This window comes from Cupressus sempervirens, chromosome 11 (genome assembly GCF_028749045.1).
Source record: "Cupressus sempervirens isolate cs-2001-9-10 chromosome 11, ASM2874904v1, whole genome shotgun sequence".
NCBI classification, from domain to species: Eukaryota; Viridiplantae; Streptophyta; class Pinopsida; order Cupressales; family Cupressaceae; genus Cupressus; species Cupressus sempervirens.
This window is the reverse complement of record NC_143128.1, coordinates 28,395,486-28,408,707: the sequence shown is the minus strand read 5'-3', so window position 1 is coordinate 28,408,707 and position 13,222 is coordinate 28,395,486.

Sequence of the window (13,222 nt, the reverse complement as noted above, 5' to 3'; positions counted from 1 at the left end):
GCTATGGAAAAGAACAAGTCAAAATTTTCCCTAAAATATAGAGCTTTCCATATATTGAACAAGAATATTGAGGATGTGGTGACCAAGAGTACACAAATCTAGAAAAAAATCTATGGGTTATCCACTCCTACAATAAAAGACAAAGGTGAGCAAGAAATGAAAGATCTTAAGAAAGATGAAAAAGCTACAATAGAAACAACACAAGAAGAATCAATAAAGGATGGTAGTATGGGAGGAACTGAGGAAGCAACAACAACAAAAGAAGCCACAACTAAAGAAGATCAACAAGAGGAACAAAATGTACAAGAAGTACAAGTGCCAAATGACAATCCTCCACATGTAGACCAAGTGAGTCAACATGACTAAATACAAATCAAGGATGTTCCTAATAATTTTTCTCAGAACATCAATCTTTGGATTGATGATTACTTGAAGAAGATATTGAAGGATTCCACCATGGAAAAAAAATTATGCTCAAACTATATTGGTGATAACTGATGAAATTGAAATGGTAGAAGTGGAAGCAACAGGGGAGAAACAAATTGATGCATTTAGTGTGTCCCCTACAACTATAGAGACAAAAGATCAAAGTGTAAGAACTAAACAACTAAGTGTTATTATTGAAACACTAGTAGCATTGTCTCTAGTGCACTCATTTAAACTAAGCAAGCCTTAGTTACAGTTGAGAAAGATGGAGCATAAGTCAAATTAGGTCAAGAATCCAATCCTATACTTACTCCAAAAATTCAAGGAGAAGCTCAATAGGAAGTGAGACAAGTTGAAAAATCTGAAGAGGTGAAGGTGACTACTACTCTAGAGGAACAAATTTTCATCTAGACTCTGGTTACCTTACTAGTTTTTGTGACTCCTACCAGTACTCAAGTTCTTCAAATCCTGAGACCCAACAACAATTTCTCATCTTTTATACTATTTTAATGCTCGATAATTTAAAATGCAAAAAAATAAAAAATAAAATGATCAAATAGACCTTCTTCTTTTGTGTAGCTTTTCACGCCACCAAATCTCTGGCGATCTACGGTGGGTGCATTCCCACATTCTCCAAATGCACGACCTTTATGTAATGCGGGGAAGCCCCTTTATGACACATGGATCAGTGGGTCCATGTTCTTTCTATGGGCTGCAAAGGGTGGAAGTCTCAGTCTAGTTGGCGATTATATTGGTGCCTACTTACCCGCATTTTGAGTTCTGTCAGATTTCTTGACAATGCAGGGAAGCACATATTGGTCACGTGGTAGGTGGGTCCACCTTCTTTAGGTTGCCACAAATAGGGTGGAAGGGTAGTTACGCAGGTTTAGAAGTGTGTGTTATGAGCACCATCAGATCTCTCAAGATTAGCGGCTGGTTGATGCCCACAAGATGAAGTTGCAAGGAAGTTAAACAATGTAGGCATGCCCCTTTGTGACACATGGCTGGTGTGACATCATGGGCCCACCCTTGTCAAGGAGGTATTGACAGCTCATCCTCAATGGCAGTTGTTAGGAAAGATAGAGTACAAAAAAGGTATCTCATTGGCCCTTCCAGCTGACCAAATATGCAGTTTTGCAGAGTTTTGATCACCGTAGATTCAAATGAAATCAGTGGCTAGTGCATGTTTGCAATATAAAGATGCAAGGATGTTAAGGAATGTAGACATGCGCCTTGCTACCATGTGTTCTTGTGGGCTCAATTTTATTTAAGGTGCCGCCAGTTGTATGCCAGGGTATTGCTGGGTCAGGTTAGGTCAAATGCTGAGTGTTTTTGTGGGCCCAGGTTTTCATGGACAAGCACAGTGAATGGAGAGTCTTTCTCAATCATTGACCTTGTGCAGATTGATGATCAGTGCTTGCTCACAATATAGAAGTACGAGGGAGTTAAACATTGTGGGGAAGCGCCTAAATTCCATGTGTCCTCGCAGGCTCGAGGAGATACGTTGTGGCTAGGTAGTGTGGTTAAGGCTGGAAATTGGTAGTTGCATCATAGTTAGGATTTGAGGAGGTGGAGCAGTTAGTAAAGAAGGTACTGGTCAATCGCATGGAGAATAGTAGAGTGGGAATATAAAATGAAGTTATTGGCCCACATGGCCTAACTTGGGTGCAATATTCAGTCGACCTACTGATTATGTTGATTCACGAGGTAGAAACAGGGGAATTTGAGTTTTATTGCACGATTCGATCCTTGTGATCAATGCCAACCACCCTCAAATGAGCGCTGAACTCAATGAACATGAGAACACCCCACCATCTTTGATCCGATCCATATACCTGGTTAGAACTATTTAATGGCATCGTTTCTATCTTCTCAGGGCCCTGTTCCAACAAGATCAGATATCATTACGTTTGGATTTACACTCAGATTAAATTTTCTTCAGATCTCCATGATTATTCTCTGAAGGGCTTAATGGTAGTGGTTGTGGAGTAAATTCAGTAAGAGGACATCTTAGTTATGCTTGAACTATAAAGGCAATTTTTGTAAAATATTGTAAAGGTTGACCCTTCTCTAACTTCTCTGATATTGCTTTGCAATTTCATGGTAAATTCCCTTTGCCTCTGAGCTGTATGACATTCTACCTCATCTCCTTTAGCCATTGATGTAAAGTACAAAAACTATTTGCCTCTCATCGGTGTATTGTGGATATCTACAATCTTGCATGACTATATTTCTTTTGGCCTGTGAATGATATATAAGTGAATCTTCTCTTTCATTGTGTCATTCGTTCAGGTTTTTTGATCTGAATGTGATTGTTAGATTAAAACAAGCCCGAATGTGTATATATTTTGGTGTCATGATGGTTCAATAGTGCATGTATGGGTAGAGATCAGTTTGAATGCTCTATTTTGGTGCATCACCCCCTTAGGTTAGAGTAGGTAGATTTGTTTTCATGCATTCCTTCTCCCCTTTCCTCTCCAAGAATATTTAGGTGCACCCTAATAGTAAAGGAAGCTAGCCTTCTCTAGAGACTCAACCTCATAGTTCAAGTCCCATAGCTTGGAGGTTGTTTCCATGTTTCACAAGGTTGTCCTTAGGTAAAAACTTTGGAAAAGGCTGCAAACCTTTGTGACAAAAAATGTCAAGGAGCTCAGAAGAAATATCTTATGGAGATGTAAGCCTAGATGAGCTGATTGAACTACCCAAGTTTGATCTTAACAAAATCACCATTGAGCATATGAGCATTCTACAGGAAGCTCTATAGAGGAAGAAACAACAAGAGTTGCTAAGAAGGGAGCATATTTCTCGATGCTTTCAATCTTCTAGATACAAATGAAGACAAACCAATTATTAAACAAATGGTACACATTGTTGATAAGATCAATGATGAAGACCTAGATGCAAATACTAAACTATTAGAATGGTCTAAAAGAAAATTTGATACTAAGGTACTTGAAAAGATATCTAGTGCCCTTGCACTATTTTAGGTTGATTTAGCAACCAAGATGGAGAGTGCGAAGGAGGTGTTGGAGAACATTTTTTCTCTTTACACCAAGTTAAGTAATGTGAATCTTTTCACACATGAGATTCAAAGGCATGTTGACTAGCTGGAAGGAGATCTAAAGACTACAAGTGATACATTAAAACTATCTCTTGGTCAAATTCAGTCACATTTTCAGAGACTACTATCCACTCAAGGTAGTCTTGCTAAGTTGAAAGCACAAGATACTAACATTCCAACTACTTTGATCAGCATTCAATCTATGTTGACCCCACACATGGAAGTCTTGTACAAGGAACTAAACTATTCTAAAACATTGATGAAGAAAGATTCTAATCTCTCCACTCATGATGGCCTAGTTAACCTTGTTACTGAGCTAGATATCCAATATCAATATCTAGAGGTAGCGTGCAAAAATTGGGATGCAACATTGAAAATAATAATGGAGATCCATAAATCATTTTTGGATAAACATACTATCAGTGTACCATCCATGAAAATAAGTGTCAAAAAGGGAGACAATGAATATAAGGGGGATACAATACAAAAAGGGATATAGTGAAGTGAAGGTGAGCAATGCAAAAATAGGGTACAACTAATATACTCAATAGGAGTATTAGATTCAAATACAGAAAAGAAACATTTACTCAGGGTGAGCAATGGAGTAATTGAGGAATGAGGTATGATAGTTTGACATCCATTTTGCAAAATTTTGAAGTTTTGAAATTTTGTATAACAACTAAGTCATAGATATATATATTGTCTGATTTGTGCTCATAATAAGGATTGTATATGCATGGAAACATGCTTTTGCCACTCTATCAAAGTGGGGAATTGTTAATCTCAGATTGGTTTTGATAAGGCAGTGAAAAAACACTTAGTCATTATTCAACAAAATTATAGTGCAAGCTGAGTGATCAGAGCAAGTCAAGCAATCAGTGTGAGCCGAGTGATCAAGGCATATTGAGCATCAATTGCTATACAATATATATTAAGTAATATACATAGTTAGTGCCGACCACCAGTATGTGCCAAGTAGATAGTTAATACTGAGTCACTCATAAGTTGAGTAAACAGAGTATGTTGAGTCATTCAGAAGATGAGTTACAACATTGAAGATACAATGAATGTCCAGCATCAGAAACTTTAATTGCTGAGTGAACAATTTTGAGCATAGTTGTTTGTACTGGCACAAACTTCTATGTAAACCATTTTTGGGCCAACTTAATGATTGTTTTGTGATTCTAGAAGATGTACACAGATGTATATTATGAATCCCTATGTAGTGCATGCAACTGGTCAAATTGAGGGATGTTCTAAGTGAAAAAATGGATCAACCTAAGCTATTGATTCTAACCTAACCATAGCCAACTTGTGTTTACTTAAGGAAACAAACCCTAAACATTTTGTATTGCATGAAGGAAGAGAAGGAGACACAAGAGAGATGAATGCTAAGTACAAAGAGAACTCATGATGGCTATGGAGGTTGTGACTATTATGAATTGTAGAATCAATTAGAGAGATAAGAGAAAAGCAAAGAGAGGATAGAGGAGATGTATCTAATCAGAAGGATTAAGTACACACCAGTAAAGAGAAGATTTGACATCTAGCAATAGAGTGCTAACCAAAGTATCATGGTGCTGAATCATTCTAACAAGTGATGTAGAGAAAATATCTTAATAGAGTGGTCTTAATAGGCTTGTGTAATCTCTTAACTGAGTGCTTGTTTTATTGCAAGTTTAAGTCATCTAACAAGGCACACTTTTAGCAAGGTGTTTAAATCCTTTAATAGGGTGAGATCTAACTATCTGTGTAGAAGACCTTTCATAGGGTAGATCATAATTTATGGTTAAACTTCTATTAACCTTAATTGGCTATACTTTAGAGTTGCAACAGTGGAGATTTGTGGGTGTCATCCCCACCCTAGTTTTACCTTCTCATTGGAGGGTTTCTAGGTAAAAAATTTATTATGTAGTTAGCTATTTCATTTTACATGCTAAATTATAAGATGGATGTGTGGCAAATATTTTATGATTAAAGTTTTGAAGTACCGACTCATGGCCCCCCTCAAAGCTTACTTTCCCATTGTTATTTCCATCAAAGTTTTGGGAAGTTTTCCAATAATAGGTATAACATCGCAAAATAGAGTACTAGAATACTAAGTTTTTGGTTAAGGAATTATTTTGACTTGTCAAAATAATTGCTTGGCAATGTTGGGCTGACATGCTAAAAGTTAACTCTCACATAGAAGAACTTAATATGAGATTTTGGTAGCATGTGAAGAAGGATAAGGATGACAGTTTAAAATTTCTAGTATAAAAGAATATCTTTTTGTTTAGTCAACTCACAAGTTGTATTGTAATGATATGATTTCTATAAGTACACTTTGTATGTACTATATAGATACAAATTTGATGAGCAAAGAAGGGAAGATTTTTCTATGAAGTTTTGTATACGTGGGACTACAAGGACATATTATACATTCAAGATATAAACATAGTTAAGGTTTTGTATCTATTCATATAACTTGTAAAGTTGTATATACAAATTTGGGAAGTGGGATTGACTTGCATTTTGTATTGTAATTACAAATCCTAATAGTGTTGACGCGTCTGACAAGGCCTAGTCCTATCGTAAGGACATGTACACTATATAAATCTAATAGACTCATAATAGGGTCAATATCTTTCACAAGATACTTTTGATTAGTTGATCATTTTGTGGGTACTATCCCCACCGAGGATTTGTGGGTACTATCAAAGGTTGGTATGCAGATCTATTCTTATATTTGCTACTATACTTTAAGATAATCATCTACATGTTAGAGCTCTCATGTAATTCTCACATTACATTTTTTGGTGCACTAGAGTTAATTTCCATATGCATACTAGGGTTATCTTTGTATAACTACAGTAGTGCAGAAATTTGATGCAGGAACATGGTGTACAACTACTGCATTCTTTCTTCTCATAGGAGTTATTTTATAGACTTTGGAGCATAATCAAATTGTGATTTTGAAGGATGTCTAAAGGATCAAGCCACATTGTTAGCAAAGACATTTGAAGCATTGTTTATTCTCATTTGCAATGGATAAAGATCAAAGTTAAGTGTTATTTAAACGAAGGTTGTGCACTACAACTCTCACTATATTGACCACATGGTCTCATAGGTGTCACAAAATCTTGTAAGATGAATACATACTATTTTAGATCATGATCCATAAGATACTATAACATATAAACATCTATTGAACTTTTATTATTTTTTAAGATTAATTACTGCTTAGCTTCAAAGAATTGACTCTAAGTATCAATTCTTCTTTTAGTGCCTCTATCTCCTCGTTATGTTTTGGTCGAGGAAAAGGTCAAGAATTTCATCACTATATTTTTTTACAAATTTATGGGTGATGAAGATGGGGTCATCGCTACATGGGATGTCATCTACAAATGACACCTAAGTTTTAGTTCACAATTGATCTACTGTCATGTTCACTTTTCCCTATCAATAAGTATCAAGTTGTGACATCAATATCAATAAGATTCCATCAAAATAACTCTAAATTCATAAAGAAAAGAACATAATAATATGAAATTTGTTTCTACATAATTTGTACAATTACACTAATTAGGTTTAGTTATGTTGAAGAAGGTGTGTGAGCTGGTACATCCCCACCTATACCTTGTGATGTATCCATGTCACCCTATGAAAAAGATTAGTAATTCTTAGCAATCAATAACATAATGAAAGTAATTGACTTACCCAAAAACTATATTAGTAAATCATGATTGCATCATATTTGACATTGATCATATGTCAACATATATTTCATTGGTCATGTCATTGATCATCATCTTCATCTATGTCATGATCATCATCACCATTATCGTACTTGTCACTTTGATAATTATCATTACCACCACCATCTTCATCACCACCATCATCATCATCTTCATGACCATTATCATGACCATCATTGCCTTGATCATCACTATCTTCATCAACATGATCATGATCATCATAATCATCACCATCATTGTTGGCATCACCAAAATCATCATCTTCTTCTTCTTCTTCATTGTATAATAGTTGTTCATGATCATCATTTACTTCATCTTTTGATTCTTCAATATCTTCTTCTTCCATCACATTATACTTTATCAACCTACAAACTCCCATTCTTGGGTCTCCTTCTTGATAGGTTTGGCAGCCTCTGAAGAACAACAAAGTAATGCGCAATAATCAAGTTCTGGAATGAGCCCAAAATGCCTCCAAACCCCTTAAAAGAGGGCATAACCCTAACTCACGTCCAAAAGGGGTTAATAAAACATATTTTAATAATAATTTTCATTTATTAGTCCATTAGCTTCCAAAGATTATCCCCTTTTTTTGAAACTTCACCTTTTTGGGCCTGCCTGCCTTAGCAGAGATTATTATTTTTAATTATTTGAAAAGGGGACATGACAAGTAGTAACTTTCAAGTTTCAACTTGTGTCCTATATTAGGTGTGTTATTAATAATGTCGTAACATCGTTACGTCAGTGCCACAATTACCAAGTCGACTATCATCACTTTTGGTACGTCAATAGTAAATACAATAGTTTTATTGACCGTTGATTAGTTAAAGATCAACAATAGTAGATGCATCTCAGGGCCACTCGCTTGAAAAGACTTGGAGTTGCATGTAATTTTCTGGAATGGAGACACATGGAAAAGTTTACATCAAAATCATTAATCATGTCAGGCACTATTGGCTATCCGACATTAATGTCAGCACATTTTGGCATTTCACATACTTGAAAATTAATAGGAATATGAAAAGATAAGATATGGAAGATCGTGAGCGCCAAAGAATTAGATGCAACTGCAGTTTGCCAATAAATAGGCTCTTCAATTCCTCTTTCAATATCATTTCTTATATTCTAATTTCTTTAATTTGAATTTGGTTTGTAGTTGCACTTTGCAGAGTTTTCAGTTTCTTGAATCGTAGTCATGGATACGTCAATTCGCTTGAAATGCATTGATATGGCTCTGCAAAAGCCCTTTTTGGGCAAAATGCCTGATGATGTCCTTGCCATGGTTTGCAAGGTAGATGGCCGAAGTCCTTTTATCTGCCATGCTATATGCATGGTACTCGGCCATGAATTCTTGAGAAATGATAAGAGGTACCATGTGTCCACGGATATTACCTCCCGCTTCTTTGTGTCTCTTCTCGACCTTGGAGGTAGGCAAATAGACATGTTGATGCTTCTGCGTAACATTCTTTAAGGAAACATTTTTAGAAGATGATGTCAAAATTATTGTATTGGCCAAGCAGGTACTGGGGCCAGGTATTGGCATCCCTTTTGCAGATGTAGCAGACAAGTGCTGGGAGGAAGGCATAGGGTGCATTATACATAAGCATCCTTCCTTGCTCGGCATGAACAAATGGCAATTGACTCACCATCGAAAGTGGGTGCAGATTAGAAGGGACTTTCTACGAAAATGGTTGTTGTTGGATGATGATCTCAGCGAGGCGAACTTCACATGGCTAGATGAGTTTAGTGACATCATCTTCTCCAATAGATTCCTCGCAGACGAAACTGAAGACCTTTTTGATGAAAGGCTTCAATCCTTCGGCCCCTCAGCCCACTCATGCTTCTAGCCTCCTTGGTTCCCTGGTTCCCTGTTCAATGTTCCCTGTTCCCTTGGCCCTTTGGGGCAAAAAAACATTTTGATAAGGGCAAAAGTTTGCGAATTTTTTTTTTCAAGATTTCTATATTTTTCTTTGGATTGGGCCCTGCCCTTTTTTGTAAATTACGAAATAGTAAAATTAGGCTGATTAGTGATTTAATCAGCTATTTTGAATATGTATGCTATGAATCAGTATTATGTACATTGTACAGTCTAAAATATTATCAATGAAAACAATAGTTTTTAGCTTCTCGAATCTCAAATCGTTGTTCTTCTTAGTCTACGACTTTGTAAGTTTGTTTCAAATTTATGTGTCAAATTTTTATAATTTGTGTCAAATTTTTATAACATACCTATCTTGTCACCTATTCCTAACTCTTTTTCCATTATGAAATCTTTTAAATGATGAAGAATAGTTTATAAACAATTATCAAAATTTTTGATATATGTTAAATTTTAATAATTTATGGATATTATAACTATATTATATTTTAATTTTGAAACTAAATAATAAATATGAATAAAAATAGAGCATTTGCAATTATATTTTTAAATTGTAATTATAACCATATCATATACAAATAATATAATTAATTATACTATACTGTAATATAATATAATATAATTATAATTTATAACCATATAATATCTATATAATATAATAATAATGAGAATGAGTATGACCATTTTAGATAATCGTGGATTCTGTGACACGTGTCACGATTTCAAATGAATCTGGGCAAATGGGAAAAGATTCCCCAAATCGGCCCAAAATTCATCTTGGGCCGTCGATCTATCAGATTGAGTCTACTATCTGAGATGGTCATTATATATTTTATTAAATTTATTATTATTATTATATTATATTTACATCGTTATATTTATATTTTATTATATGGTTAAGATTATATCATATGACTATAATTATATTATATTATATTATAGTATATGTTCTATTATATAATAAATAACTATAACATATAATATTTATATAATATAATAATAATAATAATGACTCGAGTCATCGACAACCTGGGAGGAACTTCAGGCCGATTTGGGTAATCTTTTCCCATCTGCCCAGATTCATCCGGAATCGTGACACGTGTCACGATTCCGGATGAATCTGGGCAGATGGGAAAAGATTATCCAAATTAGCCCGAAATTCCTCCCAAGCCGTGGATGACTCAATGATTCTTATTATTATTATTATTATTTATATAATATAATAATAATATTATACCATATAATATTTATATAATGTAATAATAATAATAATAATGACTCGAGTCATCGATGAAATTATTATTATTATTATTTATATAATATTATATTATTATTATTAATAATATTTATATAATAACAATATTTATAATAATAATAATAATAATAATAATATTATAGCATATAATATTTATATAATGTAATAATAATAATAATGACTTGAGTCATTGACAGAATTATTATCATTATTATTTATATAATATAAATATTATTATTATTATTAATATTTATATAATATAAATATTATATTATTATATAAATAATAATAATAATAATAATAATAATAATAATTTCGTCGATGACTTGAGTCATTAATATTATTATTATTACATTATATAAATATTATATGGTATAATATTATTATTATTATTATTATTATAATAATAAATATTATTATTATAAATATAATAATAAATATAATAATAATAATAATAATAATAAATGTTATTATTATAATTATAATAATAAATATAATAATAATAATAATAATAATAATAATAAATATTATTATAATATAAATATTATTATAATATAAATATTATTATAATATAAATATTATTATAATATAAATATTATTATTATATTATATAAATATTACTATTATATTATATAAATAATAATAATAATAATAAGAAGTTAGAACCATCGAGTCATCGACGGCCCGGGAGGAATTTCAGGCCGATTTGGGGAATCATTTCCCATCTGCCTAGATTCATCCAGAATCGTGACATGTGTCATGATTTTAGATGAATCTGGGCAGATGGGAAAAGATTCCCCAAATCGGCCCAAAATTCCTCCCAGGCTGTCGATAACTTGAGTCAATAATTATTATATAAATAATAATAATAATAATAATTCTGTCAATAGCTCAAATCATTATTATTATTATTATATTATATAATAATAATAATATTATAATATTATATTATACAAATATTATATGGTATAATATAATAATAATAATAATTCTAGAGTCATCGACGGCTCGGGATGAATCTCGATCAATCAGATTGAGATGGTCATTATTATTATCATTATATTATATTATTTAATATAATATTATATATTAATATAGTAACAATAATAAATTTAATAATAACCATTTGATAGTCTATAGATTGACGGCCCGAGATGAATTTCGGGCCGATTTGGGGAATGCTTTCCCATCTGCCAAGATGCATCCGAAATCGTGACACGTGTAACTTATGTACATCACTACATTTGAGAGAAAGGCTTTCAAAGTGGCAAATGATTTGGTAACTTTTTTTGGCTTTCATTTTGCTAGTCACTGGAATTATGATCCACTGAACATAATAAAAACAAGACTTATTGCCAATGGGAACTCTGCGAGAAAATATCAACACCAGGAGATGCCATTGATAGAAAAGTTAAAAAATAAGGATTCGTGGGATGAGGTTAAGAAAGAGATGGAGAAACATACATCAGAGAATAATATTTCATTGCAATAGTTGTCATCCCAAATTACGACATTGCACATATCAGAGTCACACAAATTAGGGCCTCTGACATACTTAAATTTCTATGAGAAAGCACTTGAACCTTCTAAGAAGTCTATGCCGAAAGAAATTAAAGAGGCATGCGCATCTGAAATGTGGTGTCAAACCAAGACAACTGAGTTTTGGAAAATGAGGCAAAATTTGGGTGAACCAAAGACATCATAAAATTTTGAGAAAATTGATGAGGATGACCTTTTCAACACTTATTGGGATAAAGAGCATCCAACTATACTATATCAACTTGAGACTTGCAGTGACAGTGATATTCAAAGACAGGAGGATCTCCAGTCTAATGCTGACATTCAAGGTATTAAGGATTTCGGGTCAACCAGGGGCAGAGATATTATTAAACTTCAAATGAGTGATTCTATTAAACAAACGTATGGTAAAGGAGCAACTATGATACAAAAAATGGGTTATGCAGGTATAGGGCCCATTGGTGCAAGTGGTGATGGGATTTGGAATCCAGTTGCAGTACCAGACCCACCCAAAAAAAGAAGTAAACCAATCATTGGAAGCTTCAAGATTGAAGATGATTCATCTAAAAAGGGAAAAAAACATTATACTTCTACTTCTAAAGGTCATCCCAACACATTATTTATTAAATCTTCAAATCCAGTTGTAGTTGATCCCACTAGCACTGGCATTGACGCTGGCACTAGCATGGATGAACCTTGTGCAAAAAAGAAAAAGCTTATGACAATTACACCGCAAGAAATTTCAGTGGTTACTTCAACAATGTATGGACCAGTGGCTTCTATAGAAAACCCTGAAAATAGTCCTAAAACACCAAGATTTGGAATGGGCCATCTTCAGTATGTTGGCAATCCTCAAAATACAGTTGTAGGTGGAGAAAGTTTAGCTAGAGATGGCGGAGCATCAACATTCAATGATATAGTTGATAATTCACCTTTCAAACACTCAATTGTGTCAAAAAACCTAGATTTTAGTTTGAACGAGTTTGCATCAAATTTTGAATAGACAAGCGAAAGAAATAGGCAAATTATGAAGACTTTGAAAAGTGATGCAGTTGCCGAATGCCAGGGATCTACTAATAGAATATTTCCAACATATGATCCAAACAATGAAATGATGAACTTCATGGCTGTTATGCCCCTAGGCAAAGATAATAATCCACCACAAAATGTAATAAATCATAACGATATACAAGTTACCAGTCTTCAAATGGATTTGTCAAAAGTGAAAAATATTGACAAAATCAATATATCAAAAGAGAGCAAAAAAATGGTCTACTCTACACTTCTGAAAGTAGAGAGGGGAAAAAAAAGGCTTACAAAGCAAATAGAAAAGTTATAGGCAGACCTTG